The 20,821-nt window shown below is 36.7% G+C and overlaps 1 protein-coding gene and 1 pseudogene across 6 annotated transcripts in view; both read right to left on the bottom strand.

Annotated features, from left to right (window-relative positions):
• The window catches only part of Prr16 (proline rich 16), a 340,436-nt gene that overhangs the window by 213,077 nt on the left and 106,538 nt on the right, over nt 1-20,821 (bottom strand). The gene's annotated exons all lie outside the window — the stretch shown is intronic.
• On the bottom strand, nt 16,430-16,604 carry LOC120098420 (U4 spliceosomal RNA; annotated as a pseudogene).

The following is a 20,821-nucleotide window of genomic DNA, read 5'->3' as shown; positions in this document are numbered from 1 at the left end:
TGCCAATAGCAATCCCCTGGGCTGCACCCCTGTTACTATATATAATACATGCCTTTAAGTCTTACACAGAATTAGTGAAATCTTCATTTCTCTAATGCACCTTAAATTCCCCTGTGATTTATTCTAAGACAGAACACATTAGCACTCCTGGGGCTGGTGAATTTAGGAACTTAATAGTTTAATGCTAGAGTTCTTGACTCCCAGGGTTTGTTCCCAAGCTTGGATGAGGTACACTTGAGCACACTAAACTGTATTTTTTGTTTGTTTGTTTATTTTATGATTTGTATGAGTATCAGATATATGCTTATGGTCTATGTACACATTGAGTGCCGGGAGTCCAGAGGAGCACACACAAGGTGAAACATCATAACTCCTCAACTTATTCCCTTGAGGCAAGCTCTGTCACTGAAAATGAAGATAGGCTGGTGGCCAGTAAACCCCAATTATCTTCATACTTTTGTCCCCCTATTGCATTTGTAGTATATCAGGTGCTTATTGTCACCCAAAGCTTATACCTGAAAGTTGGGAATTTGAACTTCATGCTTCAGAGCCAAGGTATCTTCAGTCTTAAAATGATGGCTTTACACTACATTGTCTGTTCATTTTAGCCTGGATTGTCTTTCTTTTTATTTGCAGTATAGTCTTATACATCTTATTGTTCATTGCAGAGGTCCACAGCTGTTTGATGGGGAGGTCAGTTCCTAAGATACTTTGAGGCAGTGGTTCTCAACCTGTGGGTTGAGACCTCTTTGACAAACTTTCATCTCCAGAAATATTTGCATTACAATTTATAACAGTAGCAACATTACAGTTATGAAGTAGCGAAGTATCTTTATGGTCCGGGGTCACCACAATATGAGGAACGCTCTTAAAGGGTCAGAGCATGGGGAAGGCTGAGAATCACTGCTCTAAGATCTGATAGCTGCTGGATCATGGGACCACAAGACATTCAGTGAGTTCTGCAACAGTTGTTTCAGCCCTGACCATTTTAGTCTGAGTCAGACTCACAGTGAAGTATCTAGACCTGGAAGTTTCCATTAGCTCAGAGTGGTATACATATCCTGCCTTCATGTTAGTAGCATTCATTGCCGTGTTCCAGTTCAGACCCTTCATTTCTGTTGATCAGGAACTCAAAGAAGTGGGAGATGGATATACTTAGTCTGGCAGAGGATGTCAACATTCGGACATGAATGGAGAGGAGCTCTAGAACCCTATCTACACTGACACTGATGAATTATTGGCAACTACTAGGTTCTGAAAAAAGTGTGAATTACTTCACTTGTCTACAAACTGAAGAATCCACCAGAATATCCTCAAAGCTGTGGTCATGCAGATTGCCTTGGTTAAATTCAAAACACAAAGAGGTCACTCTCAGAAAGGGGCTTGACGGGAGAAGAGAAGTGAATTTGATCCAAATGAGTAGGACATGAAAGATGATAGGAAAAAAGCAATCGCAATACACGATAGGCATGCCTACAATTTTCAAAGAACACACAGTTGATAAAAACAAAAGGTATTACCTGAAAAGTTGCAATTTGAAAGTTAAAACTAGAATAGAAGGAAATAATAAGAAAATAGACACAAAGAATATTTAAGAAAAGGTTAAGTGAAAATTTAAATGAGGAAATTAAGCTAAGGCATGAAGATGTCATAATAAATCTTTCACAGTATAACAAAACATTTCCACATGTCCTACCAGACAATGAAAGGTTTTGTGAGAGCCCACATGATTAGATAAGACATGGGAACAAACTGTTTCAACTTAAACTTTGAAACATGGTCCTCCTAAGAATAGGCCACAAACAGTTGGTCAGCAATGAAAACAGAACAGTAAGTGTTGAAAAGTCATATTTCTAATTACTTTCTAAACTACTGCAAAAATGTGTATTTCTACCAGTGGCTCCACGTCGTTGTTCTTTTTAGTTCTGTTGTAAGTACTTTGTTATTTATTTATGTGTATGTGTGTGGGGGCACGTTTAAGTGTGTATGGGCATTTACCTGGGATACCCACAGAGGCCAAAGAACGTATTGGATCCATTGGAGATGGGTCATCAGGCATTGTGAGCCACCCACAGTAGGTGCCATTGAAATGTTTTCTTGCATATTTATATTATTTTTGATGCTATTTACTACCCCCTTTTCCTTGTTCCATCTTCCATTTTCCCTCACTTCCCAATTCCTTAGCTTTTCCCAAATAGTTAGACCGTTTTCAATTTTCATGCCCATAAAAGTATTGAAATTCTGCACATGAAAAAAAGAGAAAGGAAGGGGGGAGAGGGAGGGAGGGAGGGAGGAAGAGAGGGTGAGAGAGAGAGAGAATGAATGAATGAATAAGTTTTTCTTGATTCTGGCCATATTCTTAAATCACAATTTAATTTTTTTTAAAAAAAATGCTTTTTAAAGATTCACCTAGCCTTAGAAAGGTGTTGTGTTAAATGATTCATCTATGAGAGTAGAACAATAAGAAATTACCCAGTCCCATAGCACATCATCATTCTCCCATCAATTCAAATAACAGCATTTATTTACACATCCATTGATTAGAGTAGTTTTCCTCTAAACCTACTTGGAATTTTGTTCTCCAAACCCACAAGTAATTAATATAGAACACTAATACTTTCCCCTAGGAAATGCATCCTTGAAATGTGATGCTGTGGAAGGGAAGTTGTATATTGACTTTAACCAAGATAACTTAGCAAAATTTATGGAAGGATAAGATGAGATGACACCTTCGTTATCATGTATGACAAAATTATGACAGCATAAAATGGTGGAGTTTGTCATTTCCAACGATTTGATGATGGAGGCGACAGAAAGCCACATAAACATTCAAGCTGTTGGGTTGCAAAAGAAATAAAGGGTATGACAGCAATGCTAGCCTTTTCTTCTCATCTGTAGCAAGTAAACACATAAATGGTTCCAGCCAAGCTGTCATATTAGCAGGTTTTAGAACAGAACCAAAACATTTTATTGTACATAACTTCAATGCAAAATAAGGAATTGTTAATTCTTTATACATTTATTTAAACTGTTAATCTCTATGAGCTTACTGTCTTAAAATTACTCTTAACATGATACTATACAACAGTTTCCATAATCATGAAAATTGCATCCAACAGAACTAGTTGTTTTGACAATGCATGCTACTATGGAAAAAAAGTAAAGTAATTACACATGTAATTCATAAAAGGAAACAATTGACACCCCACAGAACAACTTTTTGGATTTAATGAATCAACTGAATAAAAAAAATTCCAGTTCATGTTTGACTTTATAATATACAGCGCATTTGCTATGCAAAACATTCAAATAAACCCATCATAAGTTAATTTGGATACATGCATTTATAAAATAGAATAGTATCTATAGTCTTTTGTGCTATCATTAGCACTTGTTCGTGACATATGCATGTTCATATAAATCCATATGCCTGCAGGTGGTTTGTATGCAATTGTGTGCTTGATGTAATTGTGTAGGCTTGTGTTAGGGGTTGACATCAGATGTCTTCCTTAGTTCTTCTCTGTTTTTGTTTCTGTCTGCTTTGTTCGTTTGCTTTGTTTTTGCTTGTTCATATTTATCTTTTTAGGAAGGCTAACTAAACTTGAAGCTTGTCAACAAGTTAGACTGTCTGGGATTTATGCACCAGGGTCCTGTCTCTGTTTTCCCAGCTCTGGAATTGCAAACGTGAGCATGTATGTCTGGATTCTCATGTGATTGCTAGGAAGCCAAATTCAAACCTTTGTTGTTTTATGACAAGCACTTTACTGAGCATTTTTCCAGCCCCTATAGAGTCTTTAAAGCAGTGGCTGTGGCAGGAAATCATAAAGAATTATATGTATGCATGTAGGGGTGTATGTATGTATGTATGTATGTATGTATGTGTGTATGCATGTTTATATAAATAATTTTCCCAGAAAATTCTTGTAATTCAAGGAGGTAATGTAAAATGTATGAAACAGTATTGTAATTTATATTCTCAGAAGAGTCTGGAATACTATTGCATTAAATCTAAACAATACAGCATGTAACAAAGAACAAGGATTTTCTTCAGTGTTCATGAGTATATGTCAAAACTGAGACAGAAAATCATTGACCCATATAGTTTCAACAATATTAATATTACTGTTACTAAAACCAGCAAATTTTAGTGAAATCCTTTATGAGCCAGGCATTGGCATTTCACCTTGACATTTTGCTTTCTGTTCTTGCTTCTTGAAAAAGTATTTATTTTTTATTATTTGTATGAGTGATTTGACTGCGTGTGTGTCTGTGCACCATGTGTGTTCCCAGAGAACAAAGAAGAGCATGAGATCTTCTGGGATAACAAATGACTGTGAGTATTGGGAATCAAACCAAGACCCTCTGAGAGAACAGCCAGGGCTCTGAACCATGGAGCCTCTCTACTCTACCTTTAATCATAGAACCTGGAACTTGAGAAAGTCTGACATGCAGAAATGTCCTCATAAAGATCAAACATTATTCAAAAGGAACTCCCTCAGAATGTGAAATAAATAGAAAATCAGACATAAACTTTTGAATAGAGAAATATGAACTATGACATGGATAATATTATCATAAATATAAAAATATTCTTTATTCTAAATTATTTTTTCTTTATTGTGGACTTTGCTCAACTGGTCAAAGCACCAGTGTGTTAAATCACAGCTTTAGATGAAGCTTGTGAGAAAAGACATCGAAAACTGCATCAGGTTGACTATCCCAGTTTCCAGAAACAATAAAAAAAATCATGATAACTGAATATTAAATAGAAAACACTTTAAAGTGTTTGAGTGACATCAGGAAACGTAGGAAATTGGGAGTTGATAGGAAACATTCAGAAATTAGGTGCAATTCTTGCTAACTTGAGGACATATTTTTTTTAAGCCAGAAAATATATTTCAGAGACTACCTCCATATTAGACATTAATAAGCCTTGAAATTGGGTCAATGATCATAGTTTTTATTATTTATTGAAATATACTTACTCACTTCAACCTTATAAACCCATAAAGTGGGTTTTAGTATTATATTTATTTCATGCTAGTAAAACTGAATCAGAGAGATTAAGTAGTTTAAAGTTAGGGAGGAAATTGAAGATAAATACTCTAAGCTGGGAAGTTTACTGAGTCTCTTCGCCCTTTAAAAGAAGCTTACTAGAACTGAGTTTTAATATGAATGGTTTAAATTTTATTTTAGATAGAGGAAGATGAAAACACTAGTTGTATTAAAATTTTACTTCTGCACAGTTGTGGTGTGTGTGTGTATGTGTGTGGTGTGTGTGTGTGTGGTGTGTGTGTGTATGTGTGGGGTGTGTGTGTGGTGTGTGTGTGTGTGGGGTGTGTGTGTATGTGTGGGTGTGTATGTGTGTGTGGTGTGTGTGTATGTGTGGGTATATGTGTGTGTGTCTGTGTGTGTGGTGTGTGTGTGCATGTGTATGTGTGTGTGTGGTGCGCACGCACGTGTGTGTGTGCGTGTGTGTGTGTATGTGTGTGTGTATGTGTGTGTGGTGTGTGTGTGAGGGGGTGTGGTGTATGTGTGTGTCTGTGTGTCTGTGTGTGTGGTGTGTGTGTGTGTGGTGTGTGTGTATGTGTGGGTGTGTATGTGTGTGTGGTGTGTGTGTATGTGTGTGTGTGGTGTGTGTGTGCATGTGTATGTGTGTGTGTGTGGTGCGCGCGCGCGTGTGTGTGTGCGCGTGTGTGTGTGTGTGTGTGTGTGTGTGTGTATTCTGTATGTTTGTAGATAAAGTGTCATAGAACATTTTCCAGGCTAGCCCTGATTTTTTGAGCCTCCTACATTAGCTTCCTGAGTATTAGGATTAAAAATATAGGCCATGATGACAGATAGTGTCCTATTTTAAGTAAAGAAATGAAAGGGGACAAATAAGGGTGACTAAACAACAGATAAGGAGTCCAGTGCCAGAATTTTAAGTGTGAATTACTGAAATTCACAGTTAAAAGAAGTAATCAAGATATATAGTTTTCAAATATCATTTTACAAAACTATTTACTATTAGAGCTGACACAAAGATAATCCTATAGCATTTCTCTTAGTAGATTATCTATTCTTAAGACAGAAGTACCTACTCAAGTATTTCTTACAACAGATATGCATATTACTTTTAGGATGAAAATAATTCTAATGAGTCTATTGAAAATATTTTGTATATTATTTCCCTACTGAGTAAGCCATGTGACAACAAGAATCCTAAATAATACAGTGCTTTCATGTATCTGAAACACAGTTTTCTTGAAATGTCACTTCAAATGTTTATTGATATAGATGAAGCTCTTAGTCCATTATGCATTATAGAAAGCAAACAAATTACTAACGTTCAGTATGGACAAAGGAAGAGCATGGAAAGAGGGGAGAACTTTAAAAAATACTAACCAAGCTAGGATATGCTCCTTCCCATGTCACCCCAACTGTGCTTTGTGCAGGCAAATGCTCTAGCTTCTCTCACTAGCGAGCAGTGTGCCCGTTTCCATTAGGACATGCATACACTATGGGAGACCAACATAGCTGTTCGTACATTTGCAAAATCTGTTAATCTCTAACAAAACTTTTCCACAATTGAGCTTTTCCTTTCATATGGAGGAGGAACAAGTACATTGCTGTGCTTTTGAGAAATGATATTTTTCTACTCTTAACTCCATTCTTTCAAAAAAAAAGAATTTCACTTCCTTTTCAATTGGAATAGGATCACACCACTTTTCAATATCCTTGCTCCAGCTCCTTCTAGCTACTATTCTGAGAAAAAGTTCTTCTGAGAGTCAGAAAAACCTTCTCCATCTGTCCAGTAAAAATGTGTCTCTACTGTATGGAATGGAATCATGCTGTGTCTAAGGTCTTGGCTGTTCCTTTGCACACAGAAGGAAGGGATGAAAAGAAGAAATGGATACCACACAGAAGGGCCTTCTTAATAAGCTTTTCCCACTTGCAATCCTTTTCTCTGAGAAAAGTTTATATAAGCCTGTGAATTAATTGGTTTTCTGTTGTTCTGGTCAAAGGCCATGACCATAACAACTTATAAAACAAAGAAATTTGTGGGGCTTACAGTTTCAAAAGATTACACAGTCTGGTGACCATTACAGCATGACAGCAGGCAGGCAGGCAGGCATGGTACTGAAGCAATTGTCAAGAGCTTACTTCCTGAAACACAACCCAGAGGCAGAGAGATCCATCTAACAGTGAAGAGTACTGGCTTTTAAAACATCAAAGCTCACCCACAGTGATACAGCTCTTCCAATAAGGAAGAGCTTAAAACCTTGTCCAAACAATTCCATGAACTGAGGACCAAGTATTCAAATCTATGCACCCATGGAAGCCATTCTCATTGAAACTACCAAAGTATGCATATATATATATATATTATAAATTATGTATATGCATATACATAATTGTATCAATAAAAATGAAAGCAAGCATGCATACTAATGCAACAGATATACTTATTTATTTTACATAAGAATTAAAGCTTGGATAATATTTAATTTTTTTTTTTATTAACTTGAGTATTTCTTATATACATTTCGAGTGTTATTCCCTTTCCCGGTTTCCGGGCAAACATCCCCCTCCCCCCTCCCCTTCCTTATGGGTGTTCCCCTCCCAACCCTCCCCCCATTGCCGCCCTCCCCCCATAGACTAGTTCACTGTGGGTTCAGTCTTAGCAGGACCCAGGGCTTCCCCTTCCACTGGTGCTCTTACTAGGATATTCATTGCTACCTATGGGGTCAGAGTCCAGGGTCAGTCCATGTATAGTCTTTAGGTAATATTTAATTTTTTAAATGTCTAGTTAGGGTTTCTACTGCTGTCAGGAACCACCATGACCAAAATGCTAGTTGGGGAAGAGAGGGTTTATTTAGCTTACACTTCTACAGCACTGTTCATTGTCAAGTTAGGAACATAAACAAGGCTGGGACCTAGAGGCAGGAACTGATGCAGAGGCCATGAATGAGTGTTGCTTACTGGCTTGCTCCTCATGACTTGTTTAGCTTTCTTAACATGGCTTTCTTACAGAACCCAAAACTATCAGCCCAAGGATGACACCACCCAAAGTGTACTGGGTGGTCCCCTGTCAATCATTAATTAAGAAGATGCCTTAAGCCAGACCTTACGAAGACATTTTCTCAATTAATGTTTTTTTTCCTTTCAAATACCTCTAATTTGTGAGTCAAGTTGGCACAAGACTAGCCAACACACATAGCCAATACACAAGATTTCTCAATATTTTGATTTTATAATTACAAATGCTGGCAACTCTTCTGGACTGACAGTTTACAAGCCATAATAAAGAACTTACTACCATTATTCTGCAACTCCTAATGACTTACAATTATATCCATAGATAACGCATTTCTCAATCTTTATCTAAGAAACTCCTATTTGCAGCAAATGGTAATTAGCACAGAGAACAAGAACTGTCAAGTCGTAGAGACTATAAGACTGCAGAATGCTTAACTCTAAATGCAATGTGTATGTCTCATCCCTTCCTACCAAGGCTCAGGGATCATTGTAGAAGGGGGCCAGATAGCATGTAGGAGCCACAGGTGGTGGGTGACTATAAGGAAATGGTGTCTTTGGGACACAGCTGAGAAGCTGCACCTATGAACTCACGTGTTCTTTCATCTGCATACACAAAACTTATGCAAGCCAAAGCCTGTTCAAATTCAGCGTGGAGATGCGAGTTGGGCACAGCGTCCACCCCTTCTGTTGTGCTATGGGCAATCATTAGCTGAGAAACAGTGTCCTTTAAGGATACAGACCCTGTTAAATCAATCATGCTCCAGTGGAAGACCACACCTCCAAAAATACTTGGGCAGCACAAATTTAATTTAATGAGAAAAAATTATAAAAAAAACAACATAAAGTTGGGTGAGTAGGGAGGGAGGGAGGGACATCGTTATAGGGAGACATGGTGATCAGGTAAGTATGATACTCTCAAATAACTGAGAGAGAGAGAGAGAGAGAGAGAGAGAGAGAGAGGTTAGGACCAATTAAGATATTGCTGCAAATGTTTTCCTAAACCCTAGCCAAATTCATTTAATCATTTATGAAATTCAAGTCAGGAACTCAAAGAGTAATTTCAAAATCAAATACTCTAAAATGATGCAGTCCAAGGTTTTACTAATTCATTATGTGTTGAGAAATTACAGGAGGCAGATGTCACAAGACCTTATTGAACTATGCAATTGGTAAATACTCAGAGCTGAGATTTTTCAGGTAGAGCCTATGTTGCCTGGAATGTTGTCAGTCCATTATAAAAGGGAGCGATCGACTCTGTACATATTTAAAAACTTTGCTTAAACATTAGTTTGCATATTATCTAGTTACCAAAGAACAATGAATGAAGTATAATAAATTCAAGTAGCATTCATAAAATGGCTTTAAAATTCAAGAATAAAGAGAAGAAAAATAACAATTAAGTTCAGTCTGTTACTCACGCGTGATGTGCTTTTATTTGATAGACCAGTTTATTGCCCTGTACTTAGCTAGAGTTGTATAATAATGACCTCGAAATTCTTTTTCTAGCCCTAAGTTTTATAAATTTTAATGTCTTCTTGTAAAATGTGCTGAGTCAGACTCTAAACCAGAAAGTGGGAAAAGGAAGAAATTGAACTTTGTATTTAGCTCAGGTGTCATTCCTCAAGAATAAACAATAAATTTGTCCTCTAGGTCCTGGGTGCCACAGTAGCTTTCAGCCATGAAGATGGGTCCCAAGACCTCTAAGGAATTCCATGGCACCACAGATACTAACACAATTCATGATTTAATGTTACCTTTGCTGAGTTTTTATCACTCACTGTAGCTAAGGCGTTCATAGCCGAGGATGCAAAGAGAAGGGGCATATGGGTGTCTCTCCTTTTGCATTATTCCATGAATGTAAGTTTCATGCTTTCTGTATGCTTTTAGCACTTGGAGTATGTAATGTCTTTTTTTCATGAAATTAAAAACTTCCATCTGCTCACTTAATTAAAGCATTTTATATCTTTTCTTTGGCATTTCCAAACTGCCAGCATGACTACTCTTGTACTTTCCAGCCATTATTAAGCAAAATAAAGGTTACTCGTACACAATGTTGCAATACTGTTGTAGTTAGGGTTACTATATAGTATGATAAAACACCATGACCATAGCAACACTTACATAAGAAAATCATTTAATTGGGGCTTGCTCACAGCCTCAGAGGTTTAGTCCATTAGCAGCCTGGCAGGAACCATGACAGTACACAAGCAGACTTGGTACTAGAGAGGTAGCTGAGAGTTTGACATTCAGATAGGGAGGCAGCAGGAAGAGAGACACTTGCCTGAGTTGAGCGGCTGAAACCTCAAAGCCTATCATACTTCCTCCAATAAGGCACCACCACCTACTCTAGCAAGGCCGCATGTCCTAATAGTTCTTTTTTCCTGGTAACCAAGCATTCAAATGTATGAGTATCTGGAGGCCATTTTTATTTTAACTACTAATATCATAAAGGCAGGACTGAGAGCATATATAATGTGGATACCAGACAAAGATGATTCCTATATAGTGTGGGGACAAATGGGAAGAAACAAAATTTTGTCGCATTATTCAGAACAGCATATACTTTTTAAGTCCAATTGGTTTTTCGTAGTTAGAATTTTCTTTTCAGGTTAAGGTATGAAATGTCTCCCACAAAGACTCAGGTGATAAGGTTTTGTTGCCAGCCTTTGGGTCTTGGGAAAGCAATGGGATCCTGAAGGTTCTGGCCTAATAACTGACCTAACCTCTTGAAGGATTGTTATAATGTCATTATAGAAAAGGTATTAAAAATTATCTAAATTCTTTTTGTTTCCTATCTCTTTACAAAATGTCTCTTTCTTAGTAATATCACTAGAGAGATGGGAATCTTTGTTGATCTTTGAAGTTTGCTAATAATACACAGTGCTTGATCCATAACAAGTATTTAATAAATATTAAACAAATTAATAATGTCAGGGCATCTTTGAAATCCCTAAATATCTATGGAACACTAGGGGCATCCTGGGTCACTTGCCTAGATGATGACAGCTGTTTGGCAAGCGTCCTGAGAGCCTTCATAGTATTACACAGCTAGTGGACAGCCCACAGCTTGGGTGGTTAGCACTCAGGAGGTGGTATTTTCTATTTGAGTAACAACTTAGGAAGCTGTCCTTGCATCAGAGAACTAAGCTTAGACTTGCAATCTAGTTCATCAAAATGTCATGAAGTTTTGCAGTACAAGTATTCAGCAGTATAAGAAAGAAAGGATAATGTCTCCCCTAGTGCTAGCCCCTGATGTGCTTAATAAAATACCTCCAGGAGGTTAATGTGACTCATCACTTCTTACTTTGTGGCCAGGCCTTGGTCATTTTTAGAACTCTTAGGTGGAATGAGAGTGGCAGATTGTATTTTTCAAGCATGGTGACATATCACACACACACACACACACACACACACACACACACACACACACACAAACACTCAGTCATTCATATGCCAGGCACCTTCCTTTCAGTGTTCTATTAAAATACAGCATAAGAAATCTTATAAAACATCAGATTTGCAGATCTTTTCTCCTGAAACATGGATAGAACTTGTAACACTCTCTACCAACAAAATGCAGATGAAGTGTTGCTGAATGGCATCTAATGTTAGAATGTAAAAGGCCACATAACTTCATGGCTCAGTGTCTAAATGCTGTAAGCATTTACGACCAAGTTGTAAGCAATTACAAGCAACATGGAGATGCCCCAGATAGATATTCCAATCCAGATCCACATTAGTCTTGGCAATCTTGTGAAGGAATCAGAACACAGAGTTCTAAACCCTCAACAATTGAGTTTTCTGGAGATCCTGATAATAATAGAAGCAAGAGATTGTTATTGCTATATTTAAAGCAACAGATTATGAGATGACTTGTTAGGTATCAGTAGAGCACCAACATGGATCTGGAAGACTGCCTGGATTTTGGAATATCAGTTTGCAACTCTAGTGTAAGGAAGTCTGATATATCTTACACATTATGTATAAATTTATTGACAGAAAATATCAACTTGCATTTCACACTCCTACAATTAACATTAACATCATTGAGGATACAAAAAATAATTTTCAAAAGAATATACAAAATTTCAAATTCCTACTGATGAAATCTTCCAAGTCATCTCTGAAACACAATGCAATATTTTTCTGGGTTTTTCCATTATATCTTTCTGTAGGTTTTAAATGCACCAGTACTATTACTGCTATTATTTTGTTCCAGTTAAAAATTATTTTTTATGTTAAATAAAAATAAATTATTTTGGTTTAAAAATGAACAAGTATATAAAACCCAAGCTCAGCTCCATTCAAACAAATTGAATTAGGAATCATTTCTCTGAAATATAGCTTTGCTTCCTCACCCTATAATTCTATTCTAATTTCTCTTTAAGCCTGTGCTTATAGCTACCTTCTGTGTTTCTTTTATTTAAGCTCAAAGCATAGAACTTAGGGCCATGGATGTTTACATGCTATGAAAGCACTCTACCACCCAGGTTCTATGACTGTCTCTAACATCCATAGTCCATTTACAAATACATCCACACACATTCCATAAACCTTCTTGAAACATGTTATTCCAAATTGCTAAGTAGTATAGACCCAAGGCCAGTATTACTCAACTTCTTTTCCTGCTTAGAATTTATATTTAAATCTATGTTTCATTCTCCCATCTCTAAATGGAAAAATTGCACCTTGTTACTAAGGTTGTCATGGGAATGAAGGAAATAATTCAGCTGAAGTGTATCTATAATATATATATTGAGATAAGTCTACCATTGTGATAAGGAGTAAGGATGAACTCTGAGAAAGTCCCTTATTCTACTTTACCACTGTGTCCAATTATACATGATTATACACAGAAAAAGTGAGAACATTTAACTTGTAAGTTATTTATTTGAAGGGCAAAAGGAGATATTCAAATTCAAGAGACGAGTGTGAATTACGATTAAACAAGGAAAAGGTGATGTTCCCAGCACCTGTGAAGAATATATTCTGACAAAATATTTAGGAAATCGAAAAGGCACGTTATAATGACTTAGCTAGAAAAATAATTCTATGAACCAGAACTACATCTGCGAGAAGCTCACAGAACAAACTCTTCCCTGAAAAAAAAGTGCAGCTTTCAGCTCATTTCAAGGTGCTGAGAGAATAAAAAGCAAAGCCACTTTTGTCAGTCTCTGATGATGCTGCTAACACCCAGGAGAGGAAGAGATTTGCATTAAGGGAGGAGATAATGGAAGCCTTGGTAATGCGCAGGTGAGGAGATTACACACAATGAGAGGTTTGTAAACATAATGCTTACTTTGTGAAAAGTGCATCTCCATCTGAATGGTTCTAATCAGTGTCATTACAGGGCTGTCTTGAAAAGATATGGAAGAGTGAGAAAAAAAATTAAAAAACAAAAATACAAACCTAACTCTTGCAAACACATGCACTGTGGCTAAAGAATGTCCAAATGGTCTGAGCTCCTAGTATGATAGTCCTCCAGGCAATAACAGGTATAGTCTGCCATACACACCAACGATAGGTAATATTTTTATCGAGTTAAAGAGTGAAGCGTTATAACTATTTTCTTTTTTTACTTTTTGTTTGGTTTGTGATAGTGGAAACCGAGGCCAGAGAATCCCGAGCGAGTATTAAACCATTGAGTCACATTCCTGGTCAGAGTTGACATTTTTGATCATGTATAAATGGATAAGTTAATGTACAATCTCTACAACTAAAACTTCTGTGAAGAAACAACACTAACACTTTATATAAAATAGATACTTAGAGGAAATGGACCGACTCAAAGTTTAGGGCCAGCACTCCATTGGTGTCCCCGTCCTGTGTATCACACTGACAGACACATGCCAACAGTGAGGATGTTACTGTAATTAAAGCTCACTCAGTATAATTCTGTATAATAGTAAATTATTTACACTGAGTCACAGTACCAGAAAATTCTTAATGTATTCTGCTTAGTGAGGACAACACTTTTAAAATAACATGATTTCCTGTGGTGCATAATAAGAGAGGGGGGAAATGAGGCTTTAGATCTGGGGTTTATAGTCGACTTTTTCCTCTTAATATTTTGCTAGTTTTCAAAGTGTTTTTTTTTTTTGGCAGCATGTTTAACTTCATATTGAGTAGTTTTTAATTTAATTCCCTCCTTTTGGTTTCTTCATTCCTTCTCTCGTCTCCTTTTTCCCTTTATTTGTAAGTTGCCATGCTAATTGAAAGTCTGATCCAAAGAGTCCAAAATGATTGGGTTTATATAACATTTCAATCATGTTCTAACAGTGTGAACTTCATCCCAGTCTGTGAGACTCACATAATTATACCATCTCCAACTCTGATTTCCAGGGAAATCAAGTGGCTTTGCAGAAATAAAGGTCTTCCTATTACACCTGACTGGTACGCATCATTCAAAGATAATAGGCTTTGGCATCCTCCGCTTCCCATCTGACCCACTGTAAATAGGTGGAGGGCGCATCAAACATCCCATAACCAAAGCACACATTTGTGTATCTTTTCTTGCCTCATTGGCTGGTGTGAAAAGATGGTTAAAGGTGCTCTGGGGAGCAGCATTCATAAAATGGTGTTTCCCCAAATATCAGAAAGGTATCTACCTCTAAAAAGATGAGTCCATAAAATATATTAGAAACGGAAAGTATAAAATTTGATGTGAAGTTCCACAGCCTCTGTTCCAAATGCCTATTCTTTTTTATTCTTCTCTTCATATTTCACCTGACTGCAGTGTCCTCTCTCTCCTCCTCCCGACCGATCACTCTGGCATTCCCCAGATCTCTTCCCTGGCCTCCACTTTACCTTCAGAAATAGCAAGGCTCCTGGGGCTATCAAGCAAACATGTTAGAAGAAGTTACAATGAGACTAGGCACCTACCTTCATATTATTATATGAACATATATATATATATTGGATATATATATGTCATATATATTATATGAATATATATATATATATATATATATATATATATATATATATATATATATATATATATATGTTGGACAAGACAACCCAGTCGGAGAAAAAAGTTCCCAAAAATATTCTAATTGTATAAAAGTTCACTAACTAGGAAATTATATATTTGGAGTCTGGTGGATTTTGACATATATTTTTATTTATAAGTCATTTTTATATGTTTATAAAAATCTAAAAAATAAATAATCAGAGCCCAGAAAGCCATGGAATGGGATGCTGCCTTGAATTAAATATTGCTATTATTTCTTTGCTATTTTATTTTCTAAAAACTGAACTAACTTGCTTGCAACAAAATAGCCTATGAGGACGAAGGCTTACCAAGCTCACCTTCTAGAACCCCACCCTCAACCCATCTCTCTTTGTTGTTGTTGTTCTTGTAGTTTTCTGGTTTTGTTTGTTTTGTTCTGTTCAGATTGGATTGGATTTTAGTCTCTCAGACATTACAGTCCTTGCTAACTGAGATTTCATGTTAGCCACTCCTCACATGAACATGGCGAGACTGCAATCAAGGACACTTAGATGAAAATACAAAACTCTTCCTGCTTCAATTTCTTTGTTAAAATTTCAAAGAACATCCTTGGAATACAGTTTTCTTTTATCTGTATACATGGCTATATATAATTTCAGATGAATCACATTTATGTGAGTTCACAAGATTACATAATCATTTGTTCCCACTTAACTGTTTCCTGGCATTCTCTCATGGTTTCTTTCTTTCTCTCTTTCCTTCCTTCCTTTCTTTTTTTCTTTCTTTCTTTCCTTCTTTCTTTCTTTCTTCCTTCCTTCCTTTCTTTCTTTTTTCCTTCTTTCTTTCTTTTTTCAACATTAAAAGATTAAATTGGCTAATTAGATTTCTCCAGGGGGAAGTAAAACATTATAAACACACATATATTTATGTATATGTGTTCATACATGCACAATAGATTTGGCATGGTTCTACAGAATCTGACAACCTAAAAAAACAAATAAACAAATAAACAAACGAAAAGAACCAAGAGAATTAAGAATATTGGATTCCAATAAAAGACAAGACAGAGTCAAACTCAAGAATTGCTGTTATTCTGATTTGACTCGATAGGCAGGAAAACAAAGGTCCTGTGGGACAGTTAGGCAGGCATTCACAATTATTCACCTGAGGTCAAACATTCTATTAAGAATTTTAACATTAAGAATGAAGGCTCTTGGAAATTAGGATGGGTAATATGCTTTACTTGGTCTACCAGCTCAAATGTTAAATACCACACAAAATATTTTCATAAACACACACAAATAGTATTTGTATATAGACTCACCATAGCCCTGTCAAACTGCCCCATTAAATATGACGTCACAGTGTTACATTCAGGTGTTAAAGCATGAATGCAAAGGAATCATAGCCTCCCCCTTACCTGCATTACGACAAGTGGAAAACATTACCTTTGTGCACAACACGTAGAATATGTGTGATTTCCAAAAGTAAATTAACATATTCTGACTTATGTGCAGATTACCATGGAACAAGAGATCCTGAATTTTGTTTTTCTTCTTAAGTTTTCAATTAGCAATAATCATGCCTCAGATAAACCTCATTGGCTATAATATTGCCGCTGAGCAAAGCTTTGTTTTTCTTCTTAAAAGCACATAAAATAAAGTTTATTTAAAAAAAATAACAATGGGATTACATTAACCTAAAATATTTCTGCACAGCCAAGGGAACAGTGCAAAGGCAGACTATGTGTAGAGCTATGGCAGGAGATGACTGCATCTATCCCCTGTGTCCTGGTTAATGTGACTCTCACTTGGGAGCCCTCCATGTACTAGATGTTGACACCTGTGGAATAGGAGACATAGTTGTAGTGTACGCATCAGCCAAGGGGCTGATAGCCAGAATATAAAGGAGGTTACAGAACTTGAAAGCATGCTGGGCAGCAGTGGCACATGCCTTTAACTCCAGCACTTAAGAGACAGAAGCAGGTTGATTTCTGTGACTTTGAGGTCAGTCTTGTGTACACAGTAAGTTCCAGGACAGCCAGGGCTACACTATAAAGGCTTGTCTTGAAAGAAAGAAAGAAAGAAAGAAAGAAAGAAAGAAAGAGAGAGAGAAAGAGCGAGAGAAAGAAAGAAAGAAAGAAAGAAAGAAAGAAAGAAAGAAAGAGAGAAAGAGAGAAAGAGAGAGAGAGAAAGAAAGAGAGAAAGAGGGGAGGGAGGAAAAGGGGGAGGGAGGGAGGGAAAGGAAGGAAGGAAGTTAGTTGAAAGCAAATAAACTAATTTAAATATAGACAACAGATCTAAATAAACATCTCACAAAGGCGATAACAACCAATGGATTAAAAACTGCAATATCACTAATCACTGAGGAAATGAAGATCAAAGTCTGAGTGAGATCAAAGAAGGGTCTATTAAAAATCTAAAGTCAGCAATTAAAGTGAAGGATGTGTTGAAAACTGTAGTCTAATATTCTGTTGGGGATCGTAAACTACCAAAGCCACTATAGAGAATGGTATGGCGTCTTCTCCAAAATTAAAATTAGAACTACCCCACCATTTAGCAATCCCACTAGTGCTTATGAACCTAAGGAAATGACATCATTATGTTAAAGAGATATTTTTCAGTTCCATGTTCATTTCAACATTTATCACAAGAGCCAAGAAATGGAAACAATGCGTGTGTTCATTGACTGAGGGATGTATGAAGTTAGGTGGTATAAATACACAGGCACCCCTGTTAGTGATCTCAGTGGTACGGACAGAATAAAACCATATAATTTATGGAAATATAGCTAGAACAGCACATCATTTTATTTAATTACACAAGCCTGGAACAGAAAGATGAGGCTTGTCTGATCTCACTCATCCGTTGAATCTGAAAGGAATTTGTTTGTTTCTTTTCTGGTTTTGTTTTTTTGTTTTTTGTTTTGTTTTTTAAGAAATGAGATGGTAAATGGGTTGGGCAAGGACCTGACAGAGATGAAGCAGGGGTGACAAATGAGCTCTATAGGATATTGGAAAGAAGAAGAAACTCTGAATTATTACTGTCAGACATTTAGGACAGGAAGGAGTGGACGACCACGGCAGGTGATGTTAAGATTCTGCTCTGTGTATTACAGGTTGTTATTAATGTTCTTAAGGGACGGACTGGGCTTTGTATGTTTAGGTGGGCAATTATATCTTATCAATTGGATCTAAGGTTATTGTGTTGTGTGTTCTTTCATGTGTAGATTTAAGTGTAATGGAGTGTGGGGTGGCTGGTCTGGGCCGCTGTAGAGTTGGGATGTGTTTCCACCAAGATATACAGCAGATATCTTGGGGCACTGTGGTGCTGAACATAATGAGGTAAAAGACCACCCTACTTTTTTTATTTTTTGTAATTTTACAACAACAGATGGCAAAACAATGTGATGGGCAAGAATCCACTAGTAATCCTAAGAGTTGAGAGAAAGTCTTTATTTTCTAAGTAAGAGGAGGCCAGCACCATGTTAACTCATATGTTATCTCAAGGGCTGGGAATTTAACAAAGAAACAGGGAAGTAGCCTGACCTGGCAGCTATAGGTCCCCTGCTGTGTGATAAGTAATGGCAGACCAGAGAGTTAGAGATTAAAAGTTGCTTTTTAAAGAAAGTTGTTTAGAAAGTCTTTCAGGATACTCATATTCCTTTTAATGTGGGCTCCACCACAGGAATTTTGGATTGAATTCTTAGCTAGACAAGCTACTTCTTGATGACAGGTATTATTAAGTTTGATTGAGTTTGTTTTTAGAAAGAAGAGAGTAAAGAGATTACGTGAATCAGGTGGGCATTTTCAACCACGGTTCAGAACTTAGATACGGAAAAATTAGTCACTAACTCCAAGTAGAGAGTTGTGATGAATGCCTGTAACACCAGGCAGAGTGAATGAAGACATATATTATAAAAGTTATTAAGGTTAGATAAAAATTTGTGGCTCTGGATAGAGAGCTTAACAGATGGATATATTTGGGCTAAAGTCCTAGTTTGATAAGTTGTTTATTGGTATTAGAATTGATAGGAGTTTAGTTCGTTTTATGAATTACCCCGCTAAAGGCCATATGGCTCATTGGTGCCGGCTAGCAAGGGTTTGTGGTTATTTTTTATATCTACCACAACAGGAAGCTCAGATTCTCTTAACATGGGCTCCACAGGAATTTTGGGTTGATTTCCTGATATTACAGAGTTCAAAAGCCTATTAGACTCATTGTTTAGCTTACTTCCTTTTTAAAATTGTTTAATCTTCATAATGGGTGTGACTTTGAATTTGGTTATATTATTACTCTGGGAAAGAGTGCAAGATACAATTTTTTCTGATTACAGACTACGAAACACAGTATTTTTGGAGAAAGATTTTGTCTTTGTATTTTTAAAAAGTGTCATTAGGCAGGCTCTGGAAACTTCGCAGAGTCATACTGATCAGATTTGATAGAGGTAGACCGCCTGAAAAAATTGATTCAGGAGAATCAAACAAAAAGATATCTAGATTCTAAACTTTTGTCAGCTGGGTCCAGTCAGGACACATCTGGCTACAGCATTTGCTTCATTCTTCCTACCCGCTACCCCCAAGGATATCTCAGTGCCCATGTACAGCTTGAAGAAGTAATGGACGAGTTGTTACCCCAATTCCCTGGACTTTTGGGGGGCTGAAAGCAGTTATTCTAAAGTTGTTTTTATGAGGAATTTAAAATGGGTTGTAATTTAACAGGGAGGAATTAGCTAGATTGAGTTGTGCAGTCATAATCTCATTTGGTAACTAAGCTAAAATCAAACCTTTGCTTTGGTATAGAATTTAGTTGTCAAAAAAGTTTAAAAGTACAAGGTTTAGAGCCAGTCCTTCTATTGATGTCATTACAAACTTCTGAGTTGATTACACATGTGAATTAAGGGCCAAATAGCAAATTCATGGCTCTGACTTTGTGAGAGTACTTTCAAGATAACAGTCCAGATTGTCTTTTATAGATAGTTTTCAAAAACGTCAGAAATTCACAAAATTTGAGATTTGAAGCTATTTATCTTTTGCTGAGACGTATCTGCTCCTAACAGTTCCCCTTTGGTGGATTTAATGAAGAATGTGAACATCCCTACCTCCAGGTGAGGCAATACTTTGTGGCTAGGCAGCCACTGGACAAAACTGCCTGTTTCATCTGTAGACTAATACTGTCCAGAAAAGGACAAATTATGCAGAATAGTTGACTGATAAGCTCTGCCAAGATGGGGTGATCAGCCCTTCAAAAATCTGCATTTCAAGAGTCTGTCAGTTGATTTGGGACCAGAAGGCTGAAGACTTGTGCTTACATGTTGCTGACAGGGGACTGTGCTAGTGGAGATTTGTCTCTACAACCTCTCAGTTCTAGAAGCCATGTTAGGCTTCCTATGTGTATAGATATGTGGTCATTCTCAGATTTCTGATGGGGTTGAAGACTAGTTATAGTTTCATAGCTATCAGGCTGTTTAACTCTGGAAATACATATTTTATTGGATAGTTATCAGATAGTATACAAGCTAATCAATATATAATATAGATTTTTAAGCCTTTCTTAAGCTGGAATGGATAACTAAATGTTCTGTTTAACTGATATAGTAATAAAATAAATAGTAAAAAATAGTAAACTGATATAGTAATAAAATAAAATAAAAACTGATGTAGAATGGTAATGATCGTACTCAATTTATATGTAAGTGAAAAGGCCATTTAACTGGACAAAAAGGGGTAAATGTTGTGGTTTGCCCTGGAGTTATCTGTATTTTGATGCTAATTCCACTACCCTAAGGACAGCTGCCTAGGCAGGTGACTTCAACAGAACCTTCTCCTCATTGAATTTGTAAAATACA

This window comes from Rattus norvegicus, chromosome 18 (assembly GCF_036323735.1).
Source record: "Rattus norvegicus strain BN/NHsdMcwi chromosome 18, GRCr8, whole genome shotgun sequence".
Lineage (NCBI taxonomy): Eukaryota > Metazoa > Chordata > Mammalia > Rodentia > Muridae > Rattus > Rattus norvegicus.
This window is presented reverse-complemented; position numbering and strand designations above follow the sequence as displayed.